Raw genomic sequence first — 10585 nt, 5'->3', positions numbered from 1 at the left:
TGACCGTGATGTAGCTGCAAAGTAAATTGCGGCAGCACAGCGCTGAGCAGGAAAAGCCATTAATACTAAATACAGGATAGGGTGACCACACCATGCAAAGGAATTAAAATACTTGCAACACAATAGGACTTGGGAAAGTCAATTCGCGCATTGCGCACTGAATGTAAGGAAAGCACATCCTGCCTGCAGTAAGTCAAACCCCATTAAAGAAACAGTGCTTACAGACTAAATACTAAATAAGACATACTGTGTAACATCAGAAGTAAAAGGGCCAGTAGCCATGGGAGGTTACAAATTAAGACAAGGAGGTACTAAGGAGGGACTAACAAGGTGATGAAGGAATCAGAAGCCAGCATCTATAAAGTACAACGACACAAGCCAATTAAAAATATGGGTGGAAAGTGGGCGGAGCTTCACATCTCTAAGTCAAAACTGCATGGCTCGCAGAGCAGCGTATGCGCGCTGCCCAGGCATGACCTAAAAATGGCATAAGGGGGCTTGGTGAACCCACCCTGACCGCAAGGCTCATGTGTGTGTGTGTGGGGGGGGGGGGGGGGGGGGAAATGGGGCGCTCCTGGCAAAATGATTATCAAATATAAATATTTTTATCACAGTTTCCAAAAACCTGAAAAAAGTATGCAGATAGCTGCTGTTGACTTGACCAACAGCTACATGTGTAATGTGGCCACATGCAGTGCGGTTGGGAGCAGGGGTTGGCCGGTGGGGCACGGCATTTTATGTTTTATTTCGACTTTTCTAAGGCGAGAAACCTGCGCCAAATGAATAAATCAACAATTTAGTACTCTTTTTCCCTAAACTCGGCTCTCTTTTGTTAAACCTTGAGTACTGAAGCAGTCTAATTCACTTATAAATCTTTATTTCGGCAGTCTGCCATAAAAGCACAACAAAATTCAAATCCAATTAAAACATTAAAAAAGGGTGAGTGAATGAATACATGATACACTGAAACACTCAATACATAAAAGAAGTGGTTACAATGCATCTCTAACTGTCTAAAGGAGAGAGAGCTGTACACGTCTCTTTACTGAACATACTTATTTTAATGCTGAAGTGAGCAATGGTCCAATTGGGTTGAGTCTGCGTTATATATAAAAAAAACTTTCTAAAAAATTGTGGGATTTTTACAAACGTGCTGATTTCACAATTTTTTGGTTAATCGCAGAATGGCTACATCCTGGCGGGTATGCAATTGTACAAAATGCTGCTCGCACTGATTGCACAGTGCCGGATGCTTGTCCGCCCACTGTGCAATCAGTGCAAACCGCATCTTTCACAGCGCAAGCAGTAGTTTTCTGCCGCTCAAGTACATTTCCACTCGAGCGGCAGCTTTCACAACGCAGACTGGTAGTTTCTCTTGGCGAGCATTCGTGACCACTCGCAATGAGAAACCTGACCTCCCCACGTTGAGAATCTCACCAGGAGGTTTAGTTTCCATGCTCACGATCAGCAACTTAGCCTCATAACGGCTATGGAACGTCCAGCTCCAGTGCTGGACGTTCCATTGCAGCTATGAGGTTCGAACGTTCAATGGCCGACTGCAGCACTGCTGAGGTAGTGGTGCCGTCGGCCGCCGAAAGTTCGAAGCACTTAAGAGGTTAATGTTGCTGATTGCGAACTAGGAAAAAGTCTTGCCGGGATGTCATTTTGCTCAATCGCGGTCACCAACTTGACGTAGAGGACCTCGAGCGACGCGTGTTTGCACTGTTACATGCAGTTCACGTAGTGCGAAGTAGCACAAACTTCGCAAACTACTTGAGCGTAGCGTAGTACTTCGCCTAGGGTTAGACATTACAGAACCCAAAAACAGCGGCGTAGCAAGGGTGGGAACCAGGCAGCACGAGTTTTGGGGCGGCAGCTGGTGATCCCCCCACGCTTACTTGTGGTTGTCATGGGGCAGCGGCCCCAAGAATCTTCAGCCACCCCCCCTTTAGACTTGGCCACCGTGGGTGCAAGGACCGGGGTTGCTACGGGCGGCTTAAGGCCTAGCTACGCCACTGCACAAAAATCACTAGTGTCAAGCATATAACCAGAGCCATGCCTTTAAGAAGTTAAACGAGCACTGGACATCTGGCATCCAATCAAATGAATAACAGTATATAAAAAAGCAGAAAAGATCACAAGCAACAAGCAGAATACAAATGAAACCAGGCTCGGCCCCCAAAGCACGACTTTTGTAGTATCCTGCAGAAAGAAAACACACACATTCATGGCATGATTCTTTGTAAACAGGCAGCACTTGTACATTATTTTCATTGGCTGTTAAATACATACTTTATTACACAGAAGAAATCATATATTTTATTAGTGGAAAAACAGAGTAGAACAATGAAAAAGGTTTATTTCTTAGCCTTGCAGCCTTTCAGTAGAAGTACATTACACATGAAGGAGTGCAGCGCGTGCACAACAAACATGACCTTTTCTGGTATGTGCAAAGTACTCTTGTTAGCGCCTAGTTATGCCAACTGAACCAAACCTGCATTAGGCACTTTTTTCTAATGAAAAGTTTCACTTCTACATTGACTTTTAACTTCACTTGTGTGAACTTGTAAGATGTTTCTTCACCCTGTCAGGCACCTGTGGTCTGAAGGTGCCAGGGACTAGGGAAACAGATTCAGTATTCTGTGGTTGACAGTAGTGGTGGAATTATACATGTAGGAGGTCTCAGGGGGGTCTCATTGAGGACAGAGGGGACACTCACAGGGAAGGAGGGAACATTTGACTTATATTTTGTGCTCTCAGAAGAGAGACCATCTCAGGCAACCTGCATAAAAGCATTGGTACACCCCTGAGACTTTGTAAACTCATCTTCTCAAGACTTCAGACCCCATAATGTATAGTAACTCAACAGTGGTCTCTTTTATGGGGGTCTCTATCACATGGAGTGGTGTGGAAGTGAGACCCATGTATTTCCAGGGAGAGAAGCGGTATCTGAGAGGTTAAGATCCCCTAAGATCAAATCAGCATTCCTTCAAAAGGTACCCCAACTCCCTATGTCTACTCGCAAACACAGAAGCACTTTGTTGGGGGGGGGGAGTTCTAGGTGTACGGGATGTAACAAATGTTATCACGATTAAACAATGGTTTTATCATATAAGAAACCAGACATTTGCATTGTATTCTTTGCCTAGACCATAGCCCATAGTGTGGGAGTACACTCAAAAGGTGAGTCTTGTCCAAGAAGTTTTGTCAAATGAGTTTCCCAGAGCATGAAAGACAAAAAGTTTGTCCAGAATAAAAAATAAGTACATAAGCACATAATCTTCTGCTTAAATGTTTACCAACCTTAAATGTTCTGCAAACCCTTGACTGGGGGTCTGTTGACATAAAATCACCATTATTTGAAACAGTGCCCAGGGCCAGAGTTTGCAGCTTAGCAACAGATGAAAGATTGTGGCCTTCCACTCATAAATAAAGTTCTTTCCAAAGGCAAACAAATCCTTCAAGAATGTAATTTACTCTCTGGTACACTAAGCAATTTAAATAAACAATGACACTGAGAATGGTGCTTCACACAATCTGCATGGACAATAACAAGGAATCCATAAAGAACCTCAGTACAAGGCGTCACCCAGAGGTTACCTAACATTTTACATCCCATAATGATTGGATAGTGTGCAATCTGTGTTCCTTAGAGTATTCTGTCCTGAGATCTGTGTGACTTCCTGGTGTCCATCTCAGCCACAACCACACTCCTGCAGTGCACCATCACCGCTGTTAGAATTTGTGCGAACGAACAATTTCTTTGGGATCCATGGTGGAACATATGGTTTCAGACCTGGTGAAAATACAAATATGCTGTATAGGTTATACGTAAAACCAACAAGAAAAGTTGTGATTTTTCAGGATTTCATTCATCACCATTGAAGAGTCATTGACTAGTTGATAAGTCACTGTCTAGTAACCTGTTCAAATCAATGGCCAACAAACCATGTCATAACTCTGGGGTGAGTGGGGCGGGTTCCTCACTTTTTTTAGTGATAAAACTACTTCTGCAAAGAAGAGTTATGATCCTACCTGGCCAAACACATGTTCCCTTTATCTTTAATCAAAATTTAGGAAACACCAAATTTACATTTAAGCTGTGTCAGCATTGAATGCAGACAATGTCAACACACTCATACAGTGCGAACCCAAAACATGGGGCATATTACATATCTGCTAAAAGCTATAAGTATGCCCCCTATACTCTCTCCTAAAACGTGTGTATTCTCTTGCTGTAAACTACAACCCACCTTGTTTTTTCATACCATAATGCTCAACTTAGACGCAGGAATGTTTTTGCTTAGATTGAACGACCCCAACTTTTACAAAAGAGTTAAATTTAAGACAGCTCAAGACACTGCCAAGATCTGGTTCGGTATTTTGGTTTTCTGTAAGACCTATTTTTTTCATTTAAAATTACGACTCTGGGATAACCCAGGACTTCCGGGGATATTTGATGATAGCCGGGCTAGTGTGTGGGTAACCCATGGTATTGCAACCTTGGGGGACCTATATGGTACCAATGGTTTTTTAGACTTCGAGACATTAAAAAACTTGCTCCATCTTACGGAGTCTATGATGTTTAAATATATACAATTACATGACTTTTTGATACATCGGATGAAAATTTTAACTATTTCAGACTCCGATATTTGGGAGTGCCTCTATTCATCTAGAACCAAATCAGTAATAAGCACCGACTATAGTTGTTTAATTTCTTATGTAAAACAGGACTGTTGGGGGCGTGGCCAAGATGGAGGGCTGAGTAGACGCTCTCGCCTCGAGCTCCCGAGACCCCGGAGCCCCTGAGCCGTTCTGGACCGCTGATCTCCCCCGAATCAAGCGGAGAAGGAGCCCGGTGCAGCAGTGGAGGTGGTGGCGCGGCTTGGATCCCCTGGTGGCCCCGCAAACACAACGCAACGCCTCACCACAGAAACGTCCCCGGAACGAGCACGGGCCGCGGATCCGGCGGAGACCCGCAAGCCGGCAGCCGTGCAACGCGGGGGGAGCCACAAGAATACCGGAGCTCCGACGAGGACTTGCGGCTCAAAGACACACCCTTCCCGGGCCGCCGGCGAGATAGAGAGACGGAGGCTCCGAGCGGAGCGAAGGTACGCATTCCGGACCGGGGCGGGGGAGGAGCCGGCGGGGAGCTACTACGCCACTCCGAGGATCGAATAGGCCAGGAGGCCTACCGCTGCGCGGTGGCCCCGCACTTCCTCCCGGAGCCCCTGCAGAGTGGTGGGGCCGGGCGACGGCTGGGGGAAGACTGAGGGTGCCCAACTGCCCCCACGCACGGCATTGGGGGCCTGCCTGACCCGGCGCTGTGGAGATAGTGCCTGTCCTGGGGAGCGGAGCTGCGCTGCAAACCGGCGGCCTGCTTGGAACTAGGCCCTTGCCCCCTCCGGCGCTGAGCCCACGTGGTGGAGCCGAGTTCACCGTCAGACGCCCCATCGGGAACGGGGGACGCCCCTGGGGCCCAACGAACGCTGGCACGGCGGACTGCGGTAGAGTGGCCTCTCCAGAAGGGGGACCGGCCTATACCGCCTCTCCTGGTGACGTGGTGGGGCTCACCTGAACATTGCACGTCAGACGCCGGCCCGAGGTCCAAAGCCGGGCCCTGGCGGCGTGGTAGCCCACTCCTGGGCGGGCGGGAGAGCACTTGCCGCTACTGGACCCCGGCCAACACCACGCAACTGGGCTGGACTGCCGCTGGGAGCATACCGCTGCGCCCCCCCCCCAGGATCAGCGCCCTAGGGGCCAGCCCCACGGGTTCGCACTAGACAGCGCAGGGGCGTTGAGAGAGATGCGGAGGCGCGAGCCCCGACCCCGGCGCCGCCACACCCAGCGGACTTTTGTGGATATTCCCCCCCCCCCCTGCGACGCGCCCCCACCTCTGTGATGTCAGGCAACAGAGGGGGCAAGAAGGGAGAGCGCACCCTGCCCGAAATGTTGGGCAGAGGTGCTCCGAGACAAGACCGGAATCAACCAGCCTCGAGCCCCCCCACTGGCTCTCGGGGAGCGGAGGGGGGAAAGCCCCCGGTCACCAGGTCTTTTCTGGAGTCGCTGTTCGGCACCCTTCGAGAGGACTTCCAGGCGTTGAAACAGGAGGTGTCCGGGGAGGTCCGGGAGGTACGGAGAGAGGTTGACGCGCTTGGAGAAAGAGTATCCACCGTGGAAGAAGCTAACCAGTCCCGGGACGAGGAGATTGTGCACTTACAGCAGGAAGTCTTGCGGCTCCGAGACCAACAGATTGACCTCCAATCCCACGCCGAAGATCTCGAAAACAGGTCCAGGCGCAACAACATCAGGGTCCGAGGCGTCCCATCTAAAGAAGAGGGGGAAGACACAGCGGCCTATCTGAGGGACCTGTTCCGCGACATTTTGGGCGAACCCGCTTGAGAATTGACATGGCACATAGAGTGGGCCTGCCGCGTCGAGCCTCGGCACCGCCCCCGGACATCCTGGCCTACCTGCCGGATTTTCCCCTGAAAGAACGGATCTTGCGCGAGGCACGACGAAAGCAGCCGGTGAGTTTCCGAGGTCATCAAATAGCCCTATTTCAGGACTTATCAACGATCACACAGCAGAAACGCAAGTCCTTCAAGATCGCCACTGACTTTTTGCGGGAACACGACACGCAATACTCATGGGGCCATCCCTTCAGGCTCATCTTTCGCTGGAACGGGACACTGCATCAGCTTCGGTCCCTCCAGGACACTTGCGGAGTGCTGGGTATCACCGCGGCTGATGACGACGTTCCAACGCCTCACCGCCGCCGCAGCTCCAGGGAGGGATGGCAGACGGTTCGTCGGCGACGATCCTCACTCCCACCCCCACGACCGGATTCTCCCACGATCAGAGCTGAGATGGACAGCGCCATTCGGGAGGTGTCCAGAGATACGTCATCTAGTGATGTGGCCTTGACGGCCTGAACAGACTCCGGGGGGAGATCATATTGGCTTCTTTATCATTGCAGGTGCGGGGGTTCTGGGGGGGAGGGAGGGCTCAGGGAGGGCGTAGGTGGTGGCTGGACGTCCACTTGAATACTTTTCCACTGACTTGTCCGTTAGGGACCAGACTGGGACAATGGAGTTTTTTGAACAGTTGGGGTTGGGGTTGGGGGGGAGAAGGGGGGCTGGGGGTAGGCCAGTGGGCGAAGGGTGGGGACTTGGGGAGTTGGGCAGTTCGGGGGATGTTTGGAGGGCGGGGGTGGGGGGGACACGGGCTTTCTGCTGTGCTGTATTGTCTTGCTGCTCTGCACGCTTTGTTCTCGAGCCGATTTCTCAGGGCTGGTTGAGGAATGTTCGGGGGGGGTCTGGGGTTTGTGCTGTGCTATCATTTTTCGCTGCTGCTTTTGCCATGTCTTTCACCCACAGGTATGGAATTCAGAGTGTCATGCTAGAGGGCTATTGCCTTTGTTTCGACCCGCTTTCCTAAGTTGCACTGATTTCACTCTTGATTCAGGTTCATTAAGCGATATATCACTGTCCGTTCATGGCCCTTAAGATTGATACCCTTAATGTGAAGGGGTTGAATAACCCGATCAAGCGTAGAGCGATGTTGTCCCTTCTGGAAAAAACCCAGGCTGACATCTGCTTTTTGCAAGAAACCCACCTCTTAGCACGAGATTGTCTCCGGATGCGGTCTCCCAAATTCCCAGTACAGCTCTTTTCCTCGGGGACTACTAAAACAGCGGGGGTGGCAATTTTGGTGACAGTTTAGAGGGGAGGTCCTGTGCAAGGTGGCGGAACAGAAAGGGAGGCTCCTGGCTTACAGGGTTAGGCTAGGGGGATTGCTGTTCACAGTGGGTTCGATATATAGCACTAATGATCGCCAAGATCTCTTTCTACAATCGGCCCTGGAAGAAATCACGACTACCCCGGACAGACACATAATCATTGGGGGGACCTGAATATGGTCTTTAACTCATCCTTAGATAGATCTGCGCAGCGACGCCCACACACCGGGGAATTTTCACAGATGAGTGCCTCCCGCTTACTGGATCTTGATATACACGATCTGTGGAGACGCTTACACCCCACCACACAGGCCTATTCTTACTTCTCCCACGCGCACAAGACATACGCTAGACTAGATTATCTCCTGGTTACGGGACCGGTCGCCGAAATGGCGACGGCTTCCGATACGGGGGTCCTTACGTTGTCTGACCACGCCCCGGTGTCGGGCTCCTTCCAGCTACCGCCGATGTCTCCCTCGCGAGGGGTTTGGCGTCTTCGGGATACCCTCTTACATAAGCGGACAGTCGTGAAACAGATACGCGACTGCTGAGTATCGGAAACACAATGAGAACGGGGATACCACCCGGGCAACGCAGTGGGCCGCCATGAAGACGGTGCTCCGGGGTGAGTTTATCGCCATTTCCTCCGCGGATAATAGAGAAAGACAACAGAAAAGGGACGAACTTACGAATACGGTGCGGGAATTGGAACAGGTACATCAGAGGACGGGGGCCCCCAGAGTCTGGAGGCAACTCAAGGCAGCCCGAAAGCTTCTTTCCACGCTAGATATGGACAGGGCGGAATACGCGGCGCTGCGCCTGAAGCACGCATATTACACTGGCGGGGACAGATGCGGCTGACTACTCGCGCATAAACTTCGGGTGAAGCACCAGCACCAACGGGTTAAGGAGCTGTCCCTTCCTGGCGGCACTTTGGCCATGGAGGACCACCAGATTGCGGACCGGTTCCGTCGCTATTACGCCAACCTATACGCGGGCGCTCCCTCCTCGGCCTTGGCTGAGGATGATTATCTCGCGTCAGTCGACCTCCCCGTCCTTGCCCCGGGACAGGCGGAACATTTGGAACGTGACATTAGGCCGGAGGAGGTGATTGCTGCAATCGCCCGACTCAAACATGGGAAAGCCCCGGGTCCCGACGGTTACACCCCACTTTTTTACAAAACGTTTTGTCAGGAGCTGGCGCCAATGTTGACACGGCTCTTTAACTCCTTTGCTGAGCCGGGGGCTATCCCCCCGGATTTGCTGTGGGCGACAGTGTCGTGATCCCCAAACCGGGGAAGGACCGGACGGAATGCGACTCCTACCGGCCTATCTCGCTACTGAACGTGGACCTTAAGCTCTACACGGGGATCCTGGCGGCACGTTTGGCGCCACACCTGCCAGGACTAGTGGACCCGGATCAGTCCGGGTTTGTTCCGGGCCGGCAAACGGTAGACAACACTAAGAGGGTGGTCCACGTCCTAGAGAAGGCCTCCCGTATCCCCGGGGAACGCATGCTGCTTTCGGTTGACGCTGAGAAAGCGTTCGATCGGGTGCACTGGCCTTACCTTGAGAAAGTGCTCTGCAAACTGGGTATGGGTGAGAAATTCCGCACCCTCATATTTAACTGTAACAGATCCCCGGCCGCGACGGTACGGGTGAATGGGTGCTGCTCTGGCCAATTCGTGATAGTGAGAGGAACCAGACAGGGGTGCCCACTGTCCCCGCTACTCTTCGCTCTATACATGGAGCCGTTTGCCCAGAGGATTCGCCGAAACTCGGAGGTGACTGGTGTCCGGATGGGGGGCCACATTCACACCATTAGTTTGTATGCGGACGATGTGATCTTAATGCTTGACAATCCGAAGGAGGCGCTCCCCGCTTGCATTGCCGAGCTTGACGCCTTCGCCACGGTGGCAGGCTTCAAAATGAATATGAGAAAGTCGGCGGCCCTGGACATCTCGCTCAACACTGCTACGAGACTTGAATTGCAAGGGCGATTCCCTATGCATTGATCTAAAGATCTGGTCCCATACCTGGGCGTACTCCTGGCACCATCTTTGCCGGCCATGGTGACTGCTAATTATGCAGCCCTGGGCAAGAAAATCAAAGAGGAACTGGCCCGCTGGAGCAAAGGCACGCTGTCGCTACTGGGACGGATCGCTGCACTAAAGATGACTCTCTTGCCGCAGGTACTGTATTTGTTCCGAGCCCTGCCGCTCCAACCACCGAGGGGATGGATACGACAGGCTCAGACCGATGTTGCTCGCTTTGTTTGGCAGGGCCGTAAACCCAGACTCAGAAGAGCCTTGTCCACGCTGGCACCTGAGTCCGGTGGCCTTGGCATTCCGGATCTGCACAAGTACTTTCAGGCGGCGCAGCTGCGGTATCTGGTGGAGTGGAGCTTTCGCGCTCTGGCGGGCAGCCAGATGCTGCGCTCTGTTTCACATGTACGGTCCGGAGGGTGCCGTGTCATTTGAGGACCTCTGCCGGGACTACCAACTACCTGAACCTGAGCGTATGCGGTATCTACAGGTACGCCATTGGGCGCTTCAGCCACAAGTACGGGATCTTGCTGACCGGAAACTCACCCCATATGAGAGGTGGCTGGCGACGCGTTCCTCGGACGCCAAGCTCATCTCAGACCTATACCGACTCTTACAACCCCCCACTTACCACATCCATAACCCCGGAAGGGTTCGCTGGGAGCGAGAGCTGGGGAGGGAACTGAGTCACAGGGAATGGGACGATATCTCCTACCGGGCACGTCATTCAGCGTACCACAGTGGGCTCACTGAAACCTTTACTAAGATAACCACATACTGGTACTACACACCTCAG

At 51.9% G+C, this 10585-nt stretch overlaps 1 long non-coding RNA gene across 1 annotated transcript in view; it reads right to left on the bottom strand.

Moving 5' to 3' along the window:
• Nucleotides 1-3456: 3456 nt before the first annotated feature.
• Nucleotides 3457-10585, bottom strand: part of LOC147671302 (uncharacterized) — a 57062-nt gene continuing 49933 nt past the window's right edge. Inside the window, exon 3 of the long non-coding RNA XR_015303636.1 lies at nucleotides 3457-3796. This is a non-coding gene — a long non-coding RNA (uncharacterized LOC147671302). The remainder of the gene's footprint in view (nucleotides 3797-10585) is intronic.

Source organism: Lissotriton vulgaris, unplaced genomic scaffold, assembly GCF_964263255.1.
Source record: "Lissotriton vulgaris unplaced genomic scaffold, aLisVul1.2 SCAFFOLD_2535, whole genome shotgun sequence".
NCBI lineage: Eukaryota > Metazoa > Chordata > Amphibia > Caudata > Salamandridae > Lissotriton > Lissotriton vulgaris.
Note: the sequence above shows the minus strand (reverse complement) of the source record. Positions and strands in the feature narration are given on the sequence as shown.